This window comes from Petaurus breviceps, unplaced genomic scaffold, assembly GCF_028583685.1.
Source record: "Petaurus breviceps papuanus isolate PSGF00001 unplaced genomic scaffold, PetGlider_PUasm1.0 38, whole genome shotgun sequence".
NCBI classification, from domain to species: Eukaryota; Metazoa; Chordata; class Mammalia; order Diprotodontia; family Petauridae; genus Petaurus; species Petaurus breviceps.
This window is the reverse complement of record NW_027186304.1, coordinates 74,266,051-74,291,490: the sequence shown is the minus strand read 5'-3', so window position 1 is coordinate 74,291,490 and position 25,440 is coordinate 74,266,051.

Here is a 25,440-nt window from a genome sequence, read left to right as displayed (position 1 = left end):
TTTTCATGTATACTTACAGTTAAGCAAATATGCTCATTGGCCATGTCCAAATTATATATAGATATATATATATAGATATGTGTGTGTATATATGTGTGTATATATATATGTGTGTGTGTGTGTGTGTGTATGTGTGTGTGTGTCTTATTCTGCATTTGGCATACAGCTCCTTCTCTCCTTTGGCCCCTCTACTCCCCTGGTAAAGGTCCTTATCACCTCATGCCCACACTGTTACAAAAAGTTTTTTGATTGATCTTCCTACCTCAGTTCATTCCCTATTCCAGTCCATGCTTCACTCAGATATCAAAGTGATTTTCCTAAAGCCCAAGTTTCACCATGTCACATCCCTACTCAAGAAATTATTGGGAGGGGGTGGCTTGGCTATTACTTTGTAGACATAGAATTCAAAGAAAATGTAGGTAATTTAGCCGGAAAGTCCCCAGAAGTGCTTTGATTATTTTAAATTCTTTGTATTTACTTGTTTCCTTGTCATTAGCCATACGGGGTGTTCAGGGAGGAGTAGCGCCTCTGGTGTGAGAGCTTGCTGAGTTCTCTACAAGGTTACTCATCCGCCTTTGGTGTGCATCTGCCACCTAACTCTCATGCGTGGCTCAGAGAAGCTGTAGCACACACAGTGGCCATGCCCAGGTAAAGCTATTTCAGTAGACAGGCTAAATCAGGTTGAATTTAACCAACAGGCCTCAAAAGCATGGGTGAGTTGGGGGATGTCTATCCCAAGCATGTAAAGAATTCTTCTAATGGAATGAATGGATGAGAACAAAGGCCATAAGGGCATTTGAAGTAGGCACTGTGAAGAGCTTAGAGCTTGGTCAGACCTTGAAGATGTAAAGGTCATGCACTGAATACCAGGCCATCATCAGTCATCCTGACTTTTGTCTTAACACTTGACATCAATAATTCTGGAAGAGAGAGTGAAGCTGATGACTTTTTACAACTCTGCCTCACTAAAATCCAATTCACATGCAAATCAAGACATTACCCTGTGATGTCATAGGTCCGTTTTGAAAAGAAGGATGAACAGCAGCCTATTTCAGAAAATCAGTGCATGGCTTTGGTAACATCAACTAAATGCAACAGCTGGATGTACATATATATCCATACATATACACACATGCACATACATAAATGTACATATACATACCTATATATCCACATAAGTCTATGTGTGTATATATATGTATATATATATATACCCAGAAACATATGTACACACATATGTATGCTGTGCCATCATAGAACTTGCAGTGTAGAAAGAGAACTTTATCATGTGTGTACAGGAAAAAGAAATGAAGCCATAAAGTTGAAAGCCCAAATTACTGGTCAACAGTAAATTCTGTCTGTGATCATTATGGGAAGAAGTCACTCTTCTGTGACATGATTAACCAAAGTTTGCATGCTTAGAGAGGAGGTATAATGTGGAATCTCTTAGAGGACATAGAAAATTTAGTAACTTTTTTCTTCACAATTCCAGATTGTTTTCCTGAGTACTTGAACCATTCTCCTACCAATAGTCAAGGGATATGAACAGACATTTTCAGATGAAGAAATTAAAATTATATATAGTTATATGAAAAATGCTCTAAATCACTATTGGTTAGAAAATGCAAATTAAAACAACTCTGAGGTACCACTTCACACCTTTAAGATTAACTAACATGACAAAAAAAGAAAAGGCTAAATGTTGGAAAAGATGTGGGAAAATGGAGACATTAATGCACTGTTGGTGGAGCTGTGAACTGACCCAGGCATTCTGGAGAGCAATTTGGAACTATGCTCAAAGGGCTATGAAACTGTGCTTGTTTGACCCAAGGAATACCACTACTAGACCTGTATCCAGAGAGTTAATAAAAAAGGGAAAAGGACCCACACGTGAAGAAATATTTGTAGCAGTTCTTTTTGTCATAGAGAAGTTGAAATTAAGGGGATGCTCATCAGTTGGGAAATGACTGAACAAGTTTTGGTGTATGAATGCAATGGAATACTGTTGTTCTATAAGAAATGATGAGTAGGTGGATTTCAGAAAAAAACTGGAAAGACTTAACATGAACTGATGCTGAGTAAAGTGAGCAGAACCAAGAGTATACATAGTAGCAGCCACATTGTGGGATGCCCAACTCTGATAAACTTAGCTTTTCTCAGGAATACAATGATCAAAGACAATTCCAAAAGACTCAAGATGGAATATGCTGGCCACCTCCAGAGAAGAGCTATGGAGCCTGAATGCAGATGGAAGCACCCTTTTGTTTCTTTCTCATGGTTTTTTTTTTCACTTTTATTCTGATTGTTCTTGACTAATGCAGAAATATGTTTAATATGATTGTTCATGTATAGCCTATAACAAATTGCTTGCTGTCTTGGGTAGGTGGAAGGGGAAGAAGATAGAAAAAAAAATTGGAGGGGCGGCTAGGTGGCACAGTGAATAGAGCACTGGCCCTGGAGTCAGGAGGACCTGAGTTCAAATCTGACCTTGGACACTTAACACAAAAACTAGCTGTGTGACCTTGGGCAAGTCACTTAACCCCAATTGCCCTCCCAAAAAAATAGAATTCAAAACCTTATAAAAGTGAATATTGAAAATTATCTTTACATATAATGGGAAAATATTAAATACGATCAAGGAAAAAATAAAACAAAACAGAATAGTTGAACAAATTCACAGACTTACCCACCCTGAATTTGCATAACTGTTCCTCCAATTAGCTTTCCCATATTTTATCATCCACATTTTGTATCTTGATGGGTATTAATGATGTTTCATGGTTGTTTTAGTTTTAATTTCCTTTATTGTTAGTGATTTTGACTTTTTAAAGTTGTTTTTGATCTTTTGTATTTCTTCTGAGGGCAGCTAGGTGGTACAGAGGATAGAGTGCTGCCCTGATGTCAGGAAGATTCATCTTTCTGAGTTCAAAATGAGTAGCACACACTTACTGGCTTTGTGAACTTGGACAAGTCACTTAACACTCTTTGCCTCAGTTTCCTCATCTGTAAAATGAGCTAGAGAAGGAAATGACAAACCATTCCAATAACTGACAAGACAACTCTAAATGGTATCACAAAGGGTCAGATATGATTTGAACAACTGAACAAAAACATTTCTTCTAAAAAATTGTTCATGCTGTTACATATTTGAAAAAAATAATTTCCATTTTTAATTCAATAAACACTTTTGAAATTGCTACAGTGTAGATGAAATGCTACAACGTATCCGGCACACTGCTAAGCACTAGGAAAATAAAGAAACAAATGATTGCCACCCACAGCACACTTACATTCACAGTAGTGGTAGTAGGAGGAAAAAACAATATGTGTATAGAAAATTTAAATACAAAATGTGTACAACAGAACTTCCAGGGGATAGCACTAGCAGCCAAGGGGATGGGCTATGCCATAGCAAGTGACACTTGACTAGAACTTTGAAGGAAAATAAAGGTTACATGAGGGTAGCCAGAAGTTGGTTGCAGGAATGCTAACCCACCTAAACTTTCTTGGAGATAGGAAATGAAACACTCAGTAAGGAGAATAGTAAGTAGGTAATTTTAGCTGGACAATTGAAAAAGTAAAAGCAAATAATTTAAAATAAATCTGGAGCCAGATTATAAAGCATCTAAAAAGCTAAATGGAGTAGGTTATTTTACCCAAATGGTAAGAGGGATCTACTGGATCATCTGGAGCTGCAGAGTAAAATAAGACCTCAGCCATAAGCAAATAAATTTGGCAGCTCTGTGGAGGGTGAATTAGAGAAAGGACCAGCTGGAGAAAGGATGCTAATTTGGGAAGGTCCAAGTAATAGTTATAATAGTCCAAATAAGAAATTATAAGGACCTGAATGGGCATCAGAGCCATGTGCATGAAGAAAAAAGGATGGATTCAGAGATATATCTCAGAGGTTGAATTGAACAGACTTGGCAGCTGGTTGAATATGAGGTTTAAGGGGAGTGAAATGGCAAGGCACAAAGCATTTATTATGTGCCAAACATTGTGCTAAGTGCTGGGGATAGAAATGCAAGCAAAAAAGACTGTCTTTGCCCCTAAAAATCTGCTCCAAGGGATGAAGGTAGAGAAGACAGAGGATCGAGGAGCAATACCTCATTGGATTAAGGTATTATGTCAAAGTTTAAAAGAGTCAGAAGCATAACCAGGAGGGAAATGATGGTTAGCTGGCCTGGGATCCTTCACAAAATGGAGACCCCAGAAGGAAGTCACCAATGGAAAAAAAAAGGACATTAAGATGGAGAGAAATTTCAATGAGAGAAGGCTTCAGGAACCAGTGAATATTCCAGGGCAAGGAGACCCAGGATGAGAGAGAAGATGAGGCATTATTTCAAAATTCAGAAAATGGGGAACAGAGCCAGGAAGTAGCTCAAAGTAACTTACCTGGCCATCATTCTTTGTAGGATAACTCCAAAACTGCAAATCTAGGTGACTGGAAGGAGGTGCATTCACAGGCAAAAGGAAGCGAAGGATAAGGGAGGGTTTTAGGTTAAAAATGTCTTTAGCATAAAATTTTAGATACAGATGGGACATCTGTTTGGAAATGTATAATATGCAGTTGTTGATGTTGAGCTTAAATTCACAAATGAAAATGCTGCTGAATATTTTAATGTGGTAGTCATCTGCATAGGGATGATTGCTAAAACTGAAGGGAGCTTATGAGATCAACAAAAAAGAGCATATTTAGAGAGGAGGAGAAAGTCTAAAACAGAGATTCAGAGTATTCCAAAGGGGGTGGAACAAGAATGAGAATATTGAAAAGAGCCTGGGAAGAAATGGCCAAACAGGTATGAAGAAAACCAGAAATATTTTGAAAATTTGGGTAGGAGATGTCTAGTAGAAGAGAATGGGGGGAAAAAAGTTGTTAAATGATGCAAAGAATTTATTTTACTTAACAAAGGTATGCACTTTAAAAAGTCATTGTATTTGTCTAGTAATAGTTATAATTTTATATTAATATATTTGGCCATTTAGTGGAGAATAGATCCTAATATTATATATGTAGTAAATCTCCAATTTGGGATGTCAGAGTTTTATTAATTATAATTACCATAATTATTCTTCCCAATTTGTCATTTTAATTTTACTTTTAGGTGCATTGATTTTAATCTGTGCAAAATAATCAACATGAGCTATCTACTCTTTTATGTATTATATCACTTACCTGGTTATAGAAATAAATAGATTTAGAGTTGGGAGGAAATTTTGAGGCCATTTATAACAATTCCCTCACATTAATGAGGAGATATTAAGGTCCAGAGAGAGATTAAGGGACTTGCCCAAAGTCACACAGAAAATATGTATCAGAAGTGGGATTTGAATCCAACTTCTCTGACATCCAATCAGTTGATGCTCTTTCTACTGAACTTCACTGCTTTTTCATTGCAAAATGTGAAAGATAAAATGAAAATATAAAATAAAATAGAATATAGTAATTAATATATAATTAATTATACATTATTATATTATGTCATTAATCATGTAATTAATACATAACATAATATATGTGTTATATAAAGTATAGATATTTAGATACTTTATTGTGGACTTATTATGGTACATGATTTAAGAAGATGATCTCAATATATTTTCACCACACTATTTCTAGTTTTGTCAACAGTTCTTGTGGAACATGATTTCCTTCCTCAGTAGTTTGGTTTCCTGGATTTACTGGATATGAGACTGCTGTGTAGAGTATTTGAAGGGTAGTTAAGTGTTAAAAAACAAACAAACCAAATAAAACAAACTCCAAAACAGGAATAGTAGTAAGGGGTTAGGTGATGAAGGCTTTAAAAGCCAAAAAGAAGATTTTATATTGGATTGTGCAGTAATAAGAAGCCACTGGATCTTTTTAAGTAGGATGGTGGTGTGGTCTCACCTGTGTCTTAGATCATTTTGGTGAAATGGTTAAACCTGTGCTTTAGGAAGATCACTTTGGTGGCTGCCTGGAAAATGCAATAGGATGGAGAGAGATTTGAGGGAGGAAGGTGGGGCTGCATGCGTAGGGACAAATCTAATGCCCATTTTTTAAAAAAAGGATAAGATGATAAACTGAAAAAAAAAAGAATAAAGTCAACAATCTTGAAGTAACATAGATTCTCAAAATCTTTGAAAAAAGTAGCTGACTATATGTTGAGTACTTTTATTTAGCAGTTAACAAACTTTGTAAAAAAGTATTTAATAGAAAAAAGGTAAACCAATCAGGATGATGATGGTATGCAAAACCATATCACATGAGAGACCGTTGAAGCATCTGGAGATATTTAGCCTAGGGAAGAGATGGCCACTAGATATTTAAAACTGATTGACTGTACTGGTGGCATATGCATGTCTTTCTTGCCACTGGGGTAGCTGAGGTTAGTGAATTCCTTAAATAACAGGAGTTCTGCTCTGGAAGTAGGGCTGAAGCAGACCAGGTATTTGAAGGAGAGAAGGACAAAACTGCCTAATGAGGGGCGGGGCCAACTTGTTCAGACCAGAAAAACAGAGCAAAATAAATGTTATCACATCACTATTGGGGGTAGGACCACAGGAAGGAAATCATTTAAAAGATTTGAGTAATTTTGCAACCTTAGAGAAGAAAATGATGAGGACCTGACCTAGAGTAGTAATCTTTTGAGTAGAGAGAAGACGTGGGAGGTGAGAGATGTGATGCGTGCAGAAATAAGATCTGACAGCTGATTAGATATGTAGGATGACAGAGAGATCAAAGCTCTCTCAGAGATAACTTGAGGCCACAAACCTGGGAGACTAGAATGGTAATGGGATCCTTGATAGAAAATGGTAAATTAAAAACCAGGGTGGATTTGAGTGAGGGGGAGATATGAGTTATTGCTTTGAACATCTAAGTTTAAGCTGCCTATACAACACCCAGGATTGCTTTGTATTATTGCTTTGTTTTTGTTGTTGTTGTTTTGAGACTGGGTCTCTTCAACCCTCTTTAAACAGACTCAAGAATTTTGAAGAGCAGAGTTTCGTATAAGGTAACATGGAGTTCACAAGACAGTAAAGTAAGCCAGCTTTGTTGAGGAGAGATAGTCACAAAATGAAGGGCAGTCAGGAAAAATGATGGAAACAAGTCCACTGGGTACCCAGATGCAATTGGGCACCCAACTAAGGATTCTAGAGGGAATATGCAGTCCTCTTCCTTCCAACCAGAAGTTTGGGCTCTTATCTGGGTCTAGCACAGGTATGTGCTAGTAAATATTTGGCAATGTCTCTCAAATGGAATATATATATATGTGTGTGTGTGTATGTATGTGCATGTATGTATGGATATGTGTGTACACACATGCACACATTTATGTACAAAACACTTTTATGTGTAATCTGTAAAATTAACATTTTCTCTATAACATTCTTAAATCTATACAATTCTTAGACATTCTTTTTTTTTTTTTGGCAAGGCAGTTGGGGTTAAGTGACTTGCTGAAAATCACACAGCTAGTAAGTGTGGTCAAGTGTCCGAGGTCATATTTGAACTCATGTCCTCCTGACTCCAGGACCAGTGCTCTATTCACTTTGCCACTAGCTGCCCCAATTCATATATATTCTTAAATCTATACAATCATATACATATGCACAACACACTTTTAAGTGTGTTCTGTAAAATATACATTCTCCATTATATTCTTAAATCTATACAGTTAACAAATGATAAATCAAGCCTTGATTTGTAGTTTGATGCCTTCCAAGGTGTAAACGCTCACACTAAAAATTTAACATTTGGTTCTTGTAAGCCAATAAGAGCTGGTTTCATTAAATCTCCAGACTGGTGGGACCATGCAATTGTGGAAGGAAACAAGGAGACTGTACCTGAAGACTGCTGCTGTTTCACACTAATGGGAGGAGGGAAGACTCCTGGGTAATTGGTGGCCAGTTGATATTCAAATACCCCATTGGTAGTAAAAAGGGGTTTGGATTGTTCTTCCTGGTCTTTTTCTGACAGCATAGGTCAACTTCCTTGTTCTGAAGTTTTTGAGCTTCCCCAGGGCTTCTTTGCTTAGTAGGTCAGAGAGGCCACTGTTTATCTTACAGGATCTCATCCAGGCTGAAAGTTCATTGGCCACTAAGTACTCACAGCTTAATCCCAATATCCTTTAATGTTCTCCACAACCTGAGCCCATATATATTTTCTACCTTATTATACACGACTCTCCTTCCATGGCCTTTTTGCTGTTCATCATCCACAACAGTCTATCACCCATCTTTATGACTTTGCACTCACTCCTCACCTTCAGCTGCTAATGCCTTGCTCTCTAACATTGCCATTGCTATGCCTTATGCGTTTTTTTTAATGGTTGGTTTTTGTCCTTTGTTTTTGTGGGGGTTTTTTTGGAGGACAGTTGGGGTTAAGTGACTTAGCCAAGGTCACATGGCTAGTTAAGTGTTAAGTGACTGAGGCTGGATTTGAACTCAGGTCCTCCTGACTCCAGAGCCAGTACTCTGTTCACTGTGCTACCTGGCTGCTTCCTGTCCTTTGTTCTTTTTTTTTTTTTGGTCTTTATTAATTTGTTTACTTTTAGTTTACAAGATTCATTTCCACAATTCCTTGAGTTTGAAATTTTCTCTCCCTTCCCCCCTGCTCCCCCATGGTGGCATACAATCAAGTATAGTATCTGCAAATACTTTCACATTAGACATTAGTCAGGTTATAAAGGATTGTATCAGATGGAATGAACAATGGAAAAGAGGAAACAAAACCAAACAGGAAAAAGAAAAAGAGCAGGTAGTTTGCTTCAATCTGGATTCAAACTCAGTTCTTTCTCTGGATGTAGACATCTCCCTCCATCATGAGACTTTTGGGGTTGAATTATAACCCTGAATTTCTGAGAAGAGTCCAGTCTATCAAAGCTGGTTGTCACACATACATTGTGTCTGTAATTGTGTACAAATTTCTCCTGGATCTACTCTTCTCACTCAGCATCAGTTTGTATAAGCCTCTCCAGGTAGATATGAAGTCCATCTGCTCCTCGTTTCTTATAGCACAATAGTATTCCATTACATGCATATACCACAACTTGTTCAGCCATTCCCGAACTGATGGGCACCCTCTTAATTTCCAATTCTTTGCCACCACAAAAAGAGCTGCTATAAATATTTTTGTACATATGGGTCTTCCTCCCACTTCTATGATCTCTTTGGGATGCAACCCTAGAAGTGGTATTGCTGGGTCAAAGGATGTGCACTTATTTATAGCCCTTTATGTATCTTCAATTTTTTACTTAATTTTTAAAATAATTTAGTTGTTGATGGCATCAATTATTTCAGTGCTTGAGAGAATTCACATGTAAAACTCTCTGGTCTGAAATATTTCTTTTTCCTTTAGGTATTTTCCTTTATGGTTTGTTAAATGTTCTTTTCCTGAGATTGAGTTATTTAAATTCCCTATTTGTTATGTTGAATCGAGCATTTTTTATTTAAAAATGTGGATCCATTTAGTCTACTTGGAACACATAAAGAATTGGACAAAATATTTTTTAAAATACATGTTATTTCTTCATTTCTTGTAAATTCTCTTTTTTTCATTAGTAACTTTGAAATGTTCCTTTTTCTCTCTTTAAAATCAGATTATTTAAGGATTTTTTCCTTTTTTTATTCATCTTTAATCTCCTTCCTTCATGTTTGCTTATAAGAAGTAAGACTTTTCACCTCCCTTTATTACAGTTCCATTCCCTACTGTTATTTTAACAGGCAACAATTAGATGTTGGAAATCCTGCTGCTCAGAAGATTTTTGCAAATGTAAGGAGAAGAGACTGACAAGATGTGATAGTGATGAAGATAATGTGTGCCACAGAGTGCTGGACTGATCATAGACTTATTCTCTACAAGCTAAATATTTTCGTTCAACAAAAGTGGTGGCTCTAAGGCAAAATAACTACAGAAGACTTAATGTTAACAGATTAGAGTGCTTCTTTGAGCAAGAACAGTTAGTTTTTTGCTAACTTGGAGGGAAAGTTGAGCCAACACATGGTTGGCAACAGTAGAGTAAAAAAGGAGTTGGCAGCTTTCGGAGATTTGGTGTACAGAACTGCATTTGTTCATCTGGGTCAGAATACACACAAAGACCAAGACTGGTTTGATGGAAATGATGGGGAAATTCAGAAGCTGCTAAATGAAAAACAAGAACTCCACAGGGTTTACCAGTGGGTATTTCATCCATCTCTAAAAAGACAACATCAAAAGTAAAGTACAATTGAAGCTTAGAAAGATGCAGGATTCTTGACTCAGTAAGAAAATAGATGAAATTCAGTTTTATGCTGATAGTAACAATCCAAAGTGCTTTTACGATGCCCTGAAGGCTATTTATGGGCCAAAGACACATGGTGTATCTCAACTACTCTGTGCTGATGAAGCCACATCGATTAGTGATAAGGACATGATCCTGGAAAGACAAGCTAAATACTTGCTTAGTGTTCTTGATAGACCATCATAAATCAATGCCAAAGTCATTGATTATTTGCCTCAGATTGAAGTCAATCCCTCTGTAGACAAATCTCCAACAAAAGGAGTGGTTTTGAATGTCATTAGGCTTCTCTCTTGTGACAGCTCACCTGCTTCTGATTCTATTCCAGCTGAGATTTACAAGGTAGAGAGGGAGGGGCATTGCTTATACAAAAGCTGATTGAAATTTTCTGTTATATGGCAAGAGGAGGTTATCCCACAGGAGTTTAAGGATGTTTCCATTGTCCATCTCTATAAAGGTAAAGAAAATAGTTTGTCCTGTGGTAATCACAGAGGGGTCCCTCTCTTAGTCATTGCTGGCAAGGTTCTTGCCAGAGTTCTTCTTAATAGGTTGACCCTTCACCTGGAATCTGGTGTCTACCTCAAAACCAATGTGGCTTCAGAAATAGATGGTCTGTACACAAAGTTCATTAATTGGACCAAGACCTTTGATACTTTCATTCATGAAAGTTTATGTAAAATTATGTCAAAATTTGGTTGCCCAGAGGAGTTCATCAATATTGTGTGTCAGTTTCATGATGACATGGATTCTGGATAATGGATCCTGCTCTTGTGCTTTCCAGTCATAAGTGGAGTGAAACCAGGCTGTGTGCTTCTTCCCATGCTTTGTAGCATGCTATTTTTAGCCATGTTGTCAGGTACTGTCAATGAGGATGAATTTGGCATCAAGATTAGCTACCACACCACACTGATGGTAAATTCTTCAACTTGAAAAAGGCTATGAGTCAAGAGTAAAGTAGCTCAAAAGAAATGAGAGATGCACAACTTTGGAGAATCTATTCCCAAATATTCACATGGACTATTTGCACCCTACCTGTGATACAACATTCCAAGCTCATATTGGTCTGATCAGTCATAGTCAGACACTATAATTTGCCTCTAATATAGTGAAGTTATGTTGTCATCTTTGAGAATGGACAGTAAGCACCACCATATGCAGGAGAGCTGTTTCCCTTTATGCATTTTCACGTCGCCATCTTAATGAGAAACCCTGGTACAAATAAATAAAAGGTAGAATTCTCTTTTTCTGTGTCTCATAAAGTTACTCTAAAAGGAAATTCAGAAGCTGAGCTCTAGAAAAGTTTTGAGAAATAATGTCACAGTTGGAACAAATAAATGCATATACTCTTCTAAAGGAATTAATTGAAATAGATGATTCGTTTGGATGGTAAGTTCTAATATATTTCTTAGTTATGTTATCTGATTTAAAAAAACATCTTGCAATATCTTCATATTCTATAATCATTTTGACTCACCTTTTATGTGGCTTGAATACTATTACAAATAACCATTTTTCACAATGAGCGGTAATTGCTAAAAATATCACAAATGTAATATTTTATCTGTGTATATATGACCTTGATGTGGTGTTTTTGTTCTTCAGTCATTTATCAGTCACATCTGACACTTTTCCACCCCTTTTGGGTTTTCTTAACAAAGACACTGGAGTGGTTTGCCATTTCCTTCTCTGGCTCATGTTACAGGAGAGTAAACTGAGGCAAACAGGGTTAAATGACTTACCCAGGGTCACACAGCTAGTAAATGTCTGAGACCAGATGTCATTCAAGTAAAAAGAAAAGCGGTAAATATGAAAATTTTTTACAATATATTTCTCTTATATATATTATATAGATATATATGTACTCTCTAGATCTGTGTGTATATATATATATACTCACATGTATGTGTGTGTGTATATATATATATATATAGAAAGAGAGAGAGAAACACCATTTCAAATTTGTAAAACTAAGATTCACTCCCAAATAGATAAATGGTTCCAACAGTCAGTTTTCAAAGAAAGCTCTTAAGTTATCAGTGACCTTATTACAAAATGTTTTAAATCATGAATTATTATAAAAATGCAAATTAAAGCAATATTAAAATTATACCTCATACCCATTTGTAATAGCAAGCACCCTAGCATACCCAGGATGGCTGCTAGCAAAGGTTCTTTGATCTGCTTTTGTAAAGGAAAGCAACTCAAAAGGGGTTAACAGTCTTACTTTAATCAAACATACATATCATTCACTTAGTTCAGGGGGAAAAGGCAGCACCCTGAACTTCAGAGGAAATACAAACAGAAATTACAAACAGACAAAAAATACAGACAGAGAAAATAACACAATTCAACAGACTAACAGGGATTCTAGCTGTCTGACCATTACATACATACATAGTTAGTTACCAGAAAGGGAAGCACCAACATCTGTGTTTTCAAAGCTGAAGGGCTCAATGGCTGCCCAGAGTCTCATCTGGACAAATCACACAACTCTTCAATTGACAAAATGGCAAATGCTGGAGAGTCTGAGGGAAAATAGGTACACTAGTACACTGTCACTGGAGCTATGATTTGGTTCAGCCATTCTGGAGAGAAATTTGAAATTATGTCCCCAAAGTTACTAAACTGTGTATATATTTCAACCCCTCTATACCACTATTAAACCTTAACGAGAATTAAAAAAAAAGCAGGGCATGGAGCTACGTATAAAACACTTATAGAAGCTTTTTTATAGTAGCCAAAAATTGGAATCTAAGAATTTTACCATCTTCCTTTGGGGAACTGCTAAACAAATTATGTAACATGAAAGTAATTAAATGATATTGCAAAATAAGTATAGCAAAATGGAGACTTTCAGAGGATGTTAGGAAGACTTTTATGAACTTATGCTAGGTGAAGTGACAACAACTGGAGCAGATTTTACAATGAAAACATTATATAGAAAAACAATTTCCAAGGACTTTAGAACTTTGATCAGTGCAATGACAAACAATAGATCCAGATGACCGAAGATGAAAGACAGCACTTACCTCCTGTCTGAGAAGTGATGAACTTAATACAGAGAGAGAGGCATCTATTTTTTATCATGACTAGTGTGGAAGTTGTTTTTGTTTTTTGAGGAGGTCTATACATATTTATGATGGTTGTATCTTTCATTTGTAGACGTTCATTGAGATTGAGCAATAGGAGGGACATTATAAATGTATATAAAATACATTAATCTTAAAAGAAAAAAAACAAATCCTCATTAACTAGAATTAATTAGATGAAGTTATAACAACTAGTAAGGAGTCCGAGTTATTAAATACTTCATTAATTTGTGTTATTATTGGTGGTAGTATTCTTTCCATATGTGCTGATCATAATTCATGCATGAGTTCTCATTCTATGTGTTTTTGTTCATGCTTTCTCCATATTCCACAAAAGAACCATCTAAGATGATGAAGAAGACCTTCTTCTGGATATTTTCATTTTTTATGTTTATCCATGTAGCAGGATCTTCAGAATATTCCACTCTCATTCCATTGAATGAGAATTCAAATGATTGAACCATTTAATTTTCTAAGCATATATTCATTGGATAATATATTTTATTCCATTTCTTATGTATAATCATCATTGGTACTTTCAACTGAGATTTGTATTTATCTATAATTTTCTTCTTCATAACTTCTGGCAGGTGCATGTTTCACCCATTCTAATAACAAAAACTATACCTTTCACTGGTCCCTATAATCCCCTCAAGCTAACATTTTCCCCTCCCTTTCTCAGACTCCTAAAAACATGTTATTTACACTTGTATCCATTACTTCCTCTATTTTCATTTAGCTTTTAACTAGGAAAAATTCCTTCTAACCTCATTGAAATTACCAAGGATCTCTGAATGAACAAATCTGATAGTCTTTCCTAATTTCTCATACTTTACTTCTGTCACATTTGCTTCTATTGGTCACTCTCTTCTCTTGGATGCACTTTACTTTTTCAGTATTTGTGACATCACGTTCCCTTGTTTTTTGTTCTCTCTGCCTGACTGCTGTTTCTAAGTCTTCATTTCTGTCTCATAATCTATATTATATTCCCTACCTTTGGGTATACCCTAACCCTCTGTACTGGGACTGCTTCAGTTTTCTCTCTACATTCACTTGCATGGTGACTTACACAACTCCCCTTTGTTTAATTAGTATATTTGTTCAGATGATTCCCATATCTATATATACAGCCCCAATCTTTGTCTACAACACCAGTCTCCTTTTGGTCATTTTATACTGTATGTCCCAGAGGCATCTCAAGTTCTATGTGAACAAAATATTAATGATGATCTTTCTCCCCCCAAAACACACCCTTGTACTAAACTTAAAAAAAAATCCCTTTGAAGGTACGGCCATTCTTTCAGTGTTACAGTTTTATAAACTTGGTGTTCTCCTTGACTCCCTCTGCCACTGTCCCTCACACTAGTTGCCAAATCTTACCACTTCTACATCAAAAACATCTCTCACATCTGACTCACACAGCCACGACTTTAGTTCAGTCACTCATCACCCCTCACCTGGACTATTGCCATAGCTGTCTAATTTTTCTCTCTCTCTCTTAAGTGTGACCACATTCCAATCCATTCTCCACAGAGTTGCTTTTAAGTGATTAAACTGAAACACAGATCTTACCAGAGGTTCTGACCCATCCTCAATAAACTTCAGTGGTTTCATGATAGCTCTAAGATAAAATAAAAATTCATTTTTTGTTGGTTTTTAAAACACTTCACAAACTGGTCCCAACCTATCTTTCTAACCTCATTATATATTCTACCACTTTCAATACTCTACAGTTTAACCTATTCAACTTCTGTGTTCCTTACACATAATGTCCTGTATTCATTATTCTTTACTGGAATATTCTCCTTCCTCATCTCTGCCTTGTAAAATCTGTTACTTCAAGATGAAGTTCAAATACCAGCTTCTCCATGATACATTTTCTGATCTGCCCAACTGCCAGTGCCCTTCCTTCTTAACTCTCTTTTATTTAGGTTATATGTACTCTGGAAGTACTTATATGCACACATGTTGTCTCCCCTGATAGAATGTATATTCCTGGAAAGTAGGAATTATTTTTGATTTTATATTTGTAGTCTCCCATCACTAGTAGAGTGTTTGGTACATAACAAGTGCACAATAAATTCATGCTGATTGATTAGCAATATGTTTTAGCACAGTAACTCACATCATTCATTTCTCTACTGTCTTTTGGGCTACTTAGCATTTTGATTCCTTGGACATTGTGGAATTCTGTGATTTTCAACTATATAGCAATTCTGACAGGTTTTTTTTGTTTTGTTTTGTAAGACACATTAATGTGGTAGGATGTAGTTGCAGATCTTTGAAAACAGTGTGTAGTTTCCTGGAGCTAATAAGGCCTGCTGTCCTATTGTTCAGTTCTGGAATTTGACTACTGTCCATCTTCAATGTTTGCCCAAGATGTGTGTGTGTGTATACACACCTACATATATACAATACTCATATATGCATGTGTACATGCACATACATATGCAGAGAAAGAGGGGGACAGTTAGGTGGCACAGTGGAGAGAATGCCCAGCCTGGAGTCAGGAAGACTCATCTTACTGAGTTCAGATCTAGCTTTAGACACTTACTAGCTGTATGCCCCTGAGCAAGTCACTTAGCCCTCTTTGCTTTAGTTCCTTATCTGTAAAAAGAGCTGGAGAACAGCAAACTACTTGGGGATCTTTGTCAAGAAAACACTTTATGGGATTGGACACAACTGAAGAACAACAATGGGCTTTACATCCATCTACATTTTATAATCTAGCTAATCTATGTTATCTGTACATTTGATTATTCCAGTATGGGTTATTAGGATTATATTTTGAATGGCTATGAATTTCACTCAGGAGGCACTGATGAATCCTCAAACTTCACAATATCATCATCAAATTGGGGCATATGGAGATTACAGAATGGCTTTTTAAAATAATTCTGTTGCATTCAGATATGAATAGCAACTTGACCCAATGACAAAAGTATTTTTTTTTCTTAGTAGAGGTCCTGCTTTAACAATAAATAATACTTTTCAAAACTAGTCAAAATCTAGCCAGGACTCCTACCTTGATTTCAGGTAGGCTTGAGCCAATAAAAACAAAAAAACAGGCTCCAACCAGATATCCTGAAGAATTATCTGCCATTGCATTGCCAAGGATAGCCTGATATTTAGTTTAGTCAAGATATTTAGTTGATCCCATCTTGAGTCATTTTTTGAGAAGAACTTTGAGTGTGTCCATGCAAGAAGAGAGAAACTAGGTTGTGATAATGAATTGCTAAAATAAAGGTGTTGATGCTAAGGGAGGAGTCTAGTAACAATTATTCAATAAATGACTACTGTCCAGCATAGGGTATAAAATCACTTTTCTTCCAAATGAGATTCTGTTCCATTTGATCCAGAAAGATGAGAGGGACGGTGGGGATTGATTAGGATTATGGAACCCAAACGTTCCAAATCATGCTCAGGCACTAGACTTGCAAGAAGAAGGTTATTGGATGGATTGTCTTTTTATGTGAGATATCTCTCTGGGAAGAACGTGTGCCAGAATGACAAGATTCACTAAGCCTCCAAAGGTCTAATTCATATGAAAATAGGCAAAAGAACAGAAATTGAATCAACAAAGTTAAGTTCTTCCTGTATGCCAGGCAGTACGCTAAGTTCTGGGGATGCAAAGAGAGGTAAAAGACGATGTGCAGACTGTGTTCAGACAAGGTATAGACAGGGAAAAAATGGGTCATTTCAGAGAGAAAGCACTAGTATTGGGGGAACCAAGAAAGATTCTTGCAAAAGTGGGATTTTAACTGAGTCCTGAAGGAAGCCAGCAAGTAGATACAAAAAGGGAGAGCATTCTGGAACAGCTAATGAAAATGTGGATGTTTTGTTCAAGAAACAGCAAGGAGGCCAGTATCACTATATTATACAGTACAGGGCAAAGAATACAGTGTAATAATATTTGAAAGGGGGGCAGCCAGGTAGCACAGCAAGTAAGAGCACCGGCTCCAGTGTTGAGAAGACCTGGAGATCGAATCCCGGGCTCAGACACTTTGCACCCACCCAGAAACACCTGGCCGTCTAACCTTGAGCAAATTACTTAACCTCGATTTGCTTTAAAAAATAATAATAATAATAATACTTGAAAAGTAAAATGGGCTTGGTTATGAAGGGGTTTAAAAACTACACAAAAAATTTTATGTTTGATCTTGAAGGTCATAGGGGGCCAGGAATAGTTTGGTGGCATACTTAGACCTAGGCTTTCGGGAGGTCACTTTCACAGCTGAGTAAGGATGAAGTGGAATGGGGAGAGACTTGAAGCAAGAACAACCAGAAAGACTATTGCAGTAGTCCAGGTGTGAGTTAATGAGAGCTTGCACCAGAGTGGTGACAATATGAGAGGAGAGAAGGCAGTGAATATCATATGAAAAGATAGAAGTTATAGAACTTGGAAACAGATTGGACAAGGGGAGTAAAGAGTAAGGAGTCAAGGACGACAGAACAGAACAATCTTTTGGTTCTTTAATTCTGTTCTCTTGAGAAGAGCCCTTATACCTCTAATTGTGTCTATCATGGGTAAGGCAGGTGGCTAGAAAACACACTGTGATGTAAGTGAGGAAGTAGTTTGCTCTCCCCATGACTTCCTGTTTGACCTTGGCTAAGTCATGTCATTGATCTCTGACTGACTGCCTTTAAAGTAGGGATAATGGGATAATATTTTCCTACTGTGCAGGGATATTGGGAACACTTTTGAGAGAATCCTTTAAAGGCATTTTAGGAATGTGAAACTAAGATCCTTACAAAAATGTGACTGTTCCATATTACTAATGCAAATCATACATAGTCCATGTGGTTATGTGTTTTCTTTTATGTGTTCTATATGTGAAAAATGAGCCTTGCTTTATTTAAATATATTCATCACTCTATGACAAACAGATAAGTAGGCCACGAAAAAGAAAATCTTAATTGCTGGACTCCTCTAATAAAACATTCGTGCCAGCAAGGAACTTTCCTGTGTTTTTGTTTGTTTTTGTAATTGTTTTTAAAGTCTTCTGTTTAAACGCCAATAATTAAATACATCTAATTCTAAAAAGTTCATTGATTTTAACACTTTCTTTGCTACTCTGACCATGACTTTTCCATGGAAGAGCAAGAATGAATGAATATTCACACTTAACTTTTAGCTCCAGGCTAAAATGTATTATGCACAGTATTTTGGTTTTTAAAAATAATCACCTTGTCACAGTTCAATGGCAAAGTGAAGTCAACTCTGTCAATAGAGACAATTGGAAGAAACCACCCCCCCATCTCCTTGAGGATCATTTCATTTGAGTACTCCTGATTTTTACCTGCTTCTTTGGGGGAAAGGGTGGAGGGATAGATGCTCCTTGGGATAATATAATGAAGTCTAAAATACCACACTGAAAATTCAGCCTTGCTGACAGCACATAGCTGACAAGTACTAATGTTTTCAGTGCATTGTCCCTATTTGAATGCGCAGTGTTAGGTACATAAAATGCATGTCTAGAAGTTCTTTGAACATTCAAGCGCATGAAGAAACCTGGATAGCCCATATGTCTGACAGTATATTGCGTAAATACACCAACACCAACTGCTTTCATTATTTTTTCTTTCTGTAAATGGATACACCATCAGAATATATAAAACTTGGCTAAAACTGAATCCTCAAAGACAGGCCAAGGAAAAAATGAAACTTTAAAAAATATTACTTAGAGAAAATGAAAAAAGGCAAATTTTTAATGCAGAAGGGAACCTTGATATTTCAAATGTACCTGACTTTTATTTTTTTTTCTATTCCAGATAAAGTTAGGGTATTTATATTAAAAGAAAATATTCCCTTAACAAAGGCTAAAAGCTTTAGATAAAGCAGTATTGGCATTTCATTTGCCAAGCATATTCAAGTTTACTTACACAAAGAACAGATTTAGAGAAAACTAAAATGACTGCCTATTGTGGGCATACTTAACATGAATGTGTTTTATTTTTCCATTGGCTCCCTGAGAAAATCTCTTAATCTCAGGTTTAGGATTATAAAAATGACAACAACAACAGTAATGCTATCCTTCAGCTTTCCTTACACAGAGATGTTCTGAGGTTGGATGAGATTTGCAAGTTGTTTGGTTCTTTCAAAAGAGAAATACGATGACAATTCTAGATGAAAATCATAAATAAGACTTAAATGACCAGAATGTAAGATCATATCAGTCCTATTATCTAAACTTCAGAAAATACATTGCATGACATATGTTACAAGAAGTTAGTTTTAATTCAAAATAGTTGATTTAGGAGAACAACCAAAAATAAACACAAGCAGAATAAATTCAGGACATATTACCACAATTAAAATATCCCCTTTTCACTCAAGATTACCCTTAATGCCTAAACTCAGTATGAAAATTATTCTGAGTTGTCAAAGGTGTGCCACTGGAGGATAAGAATAAGTAGGTCCTACAAATTAGGAAATGCTTTGGGTATGGTCCTGGACATAGACTGTATGTCTGTCATTCTGCACCAGAACAGTGATTCACCAAGTGATGGTTTTGTTTTTAATTTTGGCAATAGTGACCCATAAAGATGGTCTACCAAACTGTTGAGAAGCCATGATCTGTGTCAGTTAGTATAGATCAACAAAATAACAGGTCTCATAATCACCATTGAAAATCATAATTTAAAAATTCTATATTATTCATAACAAATTTGATGTTAAGGTTGAATGGATATAGGTCCTTAGGAACTTACAGTATAATTTATGCCAATGTCATTGGTGAAAATAAACATATAAAATGATAAACAGCACATACAGAAATCAATGGAAACATCATATACAGATGAGGAACGGTTACAATTGTAATGTCCTTTTGGTCTTTAGGAGACACAAGCAATAGAAAAACCTATTCTACATACTTTCTTGTGGCTATGGGAAAATATTATAAATACTGTGAAAGCATAAATTGAAAAAAATTACTATATTATTTCCAATATAAGCAAAATTTTTCCCCATGACCATGTTTGTATATTTTAAGTTACTTAAATATTGCTTATAATTAGTGATTTTTATTGTGTGTCTTTTTTTTTTTTTCAGAGAGACCTCATTGTAAGAATGTGGTCTGTATACTGGGTCATCTTAGGGCCCATGTGATAATGAATTAAACAAAGTATTACTTACCATGAGATAGTATTTGTAAATGGGGCTTAACACAGTATCTGGCACATCGTGCTATATAAATGCTTATTTCTTCTTCACCTTATTTAATATATAGTGAATTTTATTTATTTTTATCTTTTTAAGGAAGCTGATTAAAAATAATTTGGAAATGAATGACAGCTATATATTAAAGGGTTGTGAATACAGTGGGTACTTAATGAAAATTGTTATATGAAATAAAGAAATTAATAATTCTTACAAAATCGACAAGATGTTGTTAAAAGGTATCACCTTTGATTTTGGCACATGACATTGTTTCAGAAGTCCAATATTGTTTTGGTGAGGGGGAAAATAATAATTGTTAGAGTCCATTTTGGGGTAACTAGGTGGCACAGTGGATAGAGTGCCAGCCCTACAGTCAGGAGGACCCTCTTTTCAGTGCTGTGGAGGACTTGATTCCAGCCTGTGCAAGTTTGCTCAGGTTTCCACAACCAGTTTGGCCATGCTACATCCACTGCTTTGCTGGATTTCAACTCCATGGAACAAATATGCTTCCTTTCCAGGTTAAACTTGTCATTTCACCACCACACACAGCACAGTGCCTGCCTGGACCATAGTAAGAACTTAATAAATGTTGATTGGATTGGATTGGATTGACCACAGCCCTTCAGGAGCAAAAGCCTGCTAGAAGGCTGCAATCTAGAAGCACCAAGAAAACATAAAATCAAAATGGAGGATGATGGCTGCAAAACTTTGCACCATTGGTGATAGGGAAAACAGGCTCTTAACTTCTGGTGTTGGGCCAGAGAAATGAAGAACAAAGGGAATAGGAAGGTCACCAGGACAGTGCACCATTCATTTGAGGAGCTGTGCAGCACTCCACCATGCTTGAGGGAAAGAGCACACCATCCAATTGGGTTCAGTTCTGACCAATCCAAAATCAGGTGGGAAAGTGATCTAGGCCATAGTTATATGAATTGCCCAATGTGGGAGGAGGCTGATACTTTGAGATCCAGCCCCCACAGAAACTACAATGAGAGAGAGGGAGTCAGGAAGTAAGTGATAAGGAAAATAAGGGTGGGCAAAAGAGTAAGAGTACCAAATATTTCAGGAAAAAGAAATATCCGAGACCTTGACATTAACAGATGAACCAAAGGAAAAACCATAACAAAAGAAGGAAATATGGCCAGATCTAGTAAACAACTTCAGATATCTATGAATAAATATGACAAAATAAAGGAAAATGATCCCACTTTTGATGAGAAAGGACCCTGTGGAATTTGAGGAGAACGTGGGATAATGTCTGATGCTCCTGAGTGGTTTTAAAGAAAAATAAGAGTTATAAGGGCAGAATGTATGTACTGCACTGAAAAAAAATAAGCAAAATAGAAAAAAATGAATCTGCAATTATAAGCCTCACAAAGAAACAATAGATCGGGAATGCAAATATATAGAAATTAAGGATAACTAGAAGACAAGAAGCAAGGGAAAAAAATAACATCATACAAATCATATACATAACAAATTATATATATATGTATATGTGCACATATATATAAGTATACATACAGATGGCTAACATCACTACACAAATAAAGTATCCTGAACTCAAAAACATGATTCACATAGACAACTTAAACATCCTTATTATTCTTAATAAGGATTATTTAATTATTAATCCAACTTAAACATTATTATTCCAGAATAACACGATGGCAAAAGTCTTAATATCACAATGAAGGAAATAATAGAAGAGTACTGCCCAGAACTTCTGGACAGAGAAAATAAAATTCTGATCCAAAGAATTCGCAGGTTGCCTCTAGAGCATGCTCGGGGCTCCGCTAATTCTTAGAATGAGCCGAGCTGTATGAAAAGCGTGAAAAATAAAAATGGCGCACACACACACACACACACACGCTTAGTAGGTCGATGAATGAGGGAGAGACAGAGACAGAGACAGAAAAAAGAGACAGAGAGAAAGAGATGACAAAATGACTCATTTTCTATTTTCTTCTCTTTTCCTTCCGAGGAAATCTGCCCTCATCAACAATAATCACTATATTATCCTCAGTATCCTCAAACTGAAATGGATATGGCGCACTTTCTAAAAAGGGGAATGAAACAATAGTTAGTTGGGAAGATAGGTACCTGAGGGCTTTAAATCAAGTCTCTATCAAGAACCTGAAAGAATGTAACATGCATAATAGTATTGAATTCTCACAATATTCCTCTGAGGTAGATGCTAATCCCTAAACTCTCTAATCCCTGTTTGCAACCTTCAGAGAAGCTAAAAGTTTTGTCCATAGGCACACAGCTAGAAAATCTCAGATATTAAATTCAGGTCTTTTTTTGTCTCCATGTCTATTATACTTTTCCCAATACCATGAATAGGCATATCAATAAATTTATTAAGCACCTACTATATGCCACATACTATGGTAAGTATACAGCAAATATCATGAATAGTTGTTAATTAGGCATAGAAGTAGGAAACTGCATGGTATGTAAAAGCAAATGACAAACAGTATAGCATGGTTAGAAAATTGAGTATGTGGAAGGGAGAATTATATGATGATGCTGAGAACTTTAAGTGTGTCCAAATTGCAGAAGATATTGAAATTCCTGATTAAAGACCTTGAACTTTTTTCCCAAAGGTAATAGGGAGACTTGGGCATAGGGGTGATGTTGAAGAGAAAAGTAAAACTTCTAGATTTTTGCTTAAGGGAAGATAATTTGGCAACAGTGTGAAGGATAGATTCCAAAGGGGGGAGCACAGAGAGAGGAAGACCTTTTTGACAGTATTGTGATAATCTTAGGTGGGTGGTAAGGCAGGGTCCTGAAAAGTAGAATAATAAATAGATGTGAGTAAAAGTGAATTTGGAAAGGTAAATTTGCCAGGACAGTAATAATATTCCTATTTTATACATGAGGAAACAAAAATTCAGAGAAGTGACTTGCTTACTCGAATTGAATTGAAAAAAATATAATTGACTGGGAAAATCTCAAGAAAGAAAATAGAAATAATACAGTATAAAGTAGATTCTGGTGATAAAGTAAGCTAAAAAAAAATCAAGATTCCAGTATCAAAGACAAAGTTTTAGAAAGAACATTTTTTAAACCTACAAATAAGGTGGATATCCATAGGGTAAATATGGATTTGTTCAATAAATTCTAGAATATCAAATATATAAAACATCATTTAACACTCCAAAATAAATTTGAAAATAAAATGATAAATGCTAGAATTTGTTACTCCAGTTCTTTATAAAAGATGAAAATATATATACTGAAAGTGCATAGAATCACAGAATTTGAGATTTATATTGAGGTATCAGTAGCTTTAATGGTAATTTGAAGATCTTCCCTGCTCCTTAATAAGCCTAAAGGAGTTTGAAGACCTTTCCTCCTTTGAAAATGTACTCTACTCTCTAATAAGATGAATGTAATCACATGGAGCCTGTGGTGGGAGGAGTTTGCTGAAGGGTAGAGCAGAGTCCACAGGAAACTGGGAGTCAGAACAACTAGACAGTGGGAGGAGAGAGGACAGCAGGCCAAGCAGACAGGCTTGTAAGTAAATATTGGTTTGTGGGAAGGCTAAAGAATCTGTGGCTCTCTGTGTTGTTGTGGCTTATTAACTTCTTTGCTTCTATGATGGAATCAGCTTTTGGGATTTGGAATTTGGTTTTCTGGTATCTGAATAAATATTTTGCTTCTGTCTTCTATATGGAGAATCTGTTATATTTTGTGATTGAGCACCATGCAGGTATTTATAATTATCATGGGCACTGTGAATATTGCATAGGTGCACAATAGCCATCTAGTCCAACACATACACAGAAACAATCCTCACTATAAAATACCTGTTAAATAGTCATTGAGCTTTTGCTTGAAATCTCTAAGGAGGGGAACCCACATTCCCTCTGTGGAACATTCCATCTTTGGATATATCTAATTATTAGGAGGTTCTCTCTGACATCTAGACCAGATTTACCTCTTTGCCACTTATGCCCATTGATCTTTTGGCACTCTGGGGCCTAAAAGAATAAGTCTAAATGTTCTTCCGAAAAAACTCAAAACAAACATCCTTTCAAATACATAAAGCTGTCTTATACCTACTGAGTATTCTCTCTGAATATAGAGGATAGCAGATCAACATTGGAGAACTCCTGCCAGATCTTCCACTATTCAAATATGATACCAAGGGGATTCTCCTCATCATTTCCCATCATTTCCTATTGGGTTACTTTCCTGGACTTCATTGACTCATTCTGCAAGATGAATTTGACTCTGAAGCTCTCACCTTCTTAGCACCCCTACTCCTGGGGTCCCTCTCTCCCTCTGATCAGAAAATGTAGTGGGTAGAAATCTGGGAGCTCCTCCATGATCCCTCACTATTTAAAGATGACACCCAAGGAATTCTCATTTCTTAATTTCTTGGACTTTATTATCTCTAAAAACTCAACATTCTGTTAAATGAAATCAGTTTTGAAACTCATACCTCCACAGATAATTTCCCACATTATTATTACCATTATTATTACACAATATTATCCCATTATTACCAGGTAACTCTCTACTTCTCCCTCTGCTTTTCAGTTTCTTTTTATATGTTGTTTCCTGCATTAAAATGTAAACTTTTTGAGGGCAGGGACTGTCCTATGCCGTTCTTTGTAGTACTTAGTAAAGTGCCTAGCACATAAATAAATAAATAAATACAATTGAGTCTGACTCATAGTTTCCTCTAAAAAAAAAATCCCTAGTTCTTTCAACTGATTCTCATGTAACATGATTTCAAGGCCCCTCACCATTCTGGCTGTCCTCCTCTAGATGATCCAGCTAATCAATGTCCTTAAAACTGTGACACAGAAGAGATCACAATAATCTCAATGATGTCCGACAAGGGTAGAGTTCTGCAGGCCTACCAAGTCTCTATTTATGGCAGCTATGTTTGTTTAGATGTAGTCAAAGTTTGCAT